Here is a 678-nt window from a genome sequence, read left to right as displayed (position 1 = left end):
CCAGAAGATGGATATTCACTTTTTTTAAATGCATCAAATATAACCAAGCTTGGTGGGGGTGGGGGCTTGGTGCAACATATTTTTAGCCTTGCATCTAATATATTATGTTTTCATGACTGTTTAGTAAATCAGTTTCACAGAATACCATGAACTTATGTAAAAGTTAGAGTAGTACATTTTGTAAATGTCAACATCCATATACAGTTAGTCGTGGATTTTCTACATCTTTCAAAGGTTCTCCTGATTTGGGAGACATTGCATAGCTGCAGGATAGGAAACACTGATGGAATTGATAAATCTTTCTCAAAACAGAAGCAGCAAAAGGAGACCACTGGATTTACAATTTGCCAAATGTCTCCACACAGTGCAGGGGAAGAGTACATAAGTGAGATGCTAAGTGGATGTTTCCGGAGATCCGCTGCCACACACTATCCACTCATTTAAATTGGCCTGTTTTGCCATTACTGGTTATAAATTTCACTACACTTGCTAATTTATTTGCCTCTTATAAATTAACTGTGTAAGTGAGCATGGAGGTTGTGTACAGCACAGTCTTGTACAGCAAATGACGAGCAGAAAAACACAGGGCTTTGGTTAAGGGTTACCAATGACTATAACTGCATGTGCACAAGTTTTTCTGTCAAGCCACCAGGGGTCACTAATACCACATTACAAACA

The sequence above is a fragment of the Chrysemys picta genome, chromosome 6, assembly GCF_011386835.1.
Source record: "Chrysemys picta bellii isolate R12L10 chromosome 6, ASM1138683v2, whole genome shotgun sequence".
In the NCBI taxonomy this organism is placed as follows: Eukaryota; Metazoa; Chordata; order Testudines; family Emydidae; genus Chrysemys; species Chrysemys picta.
The sequence above is the reverse complement of the archived record's forward strand: the minus strand, read 5'-3'. Positions refer to the sequence as shown.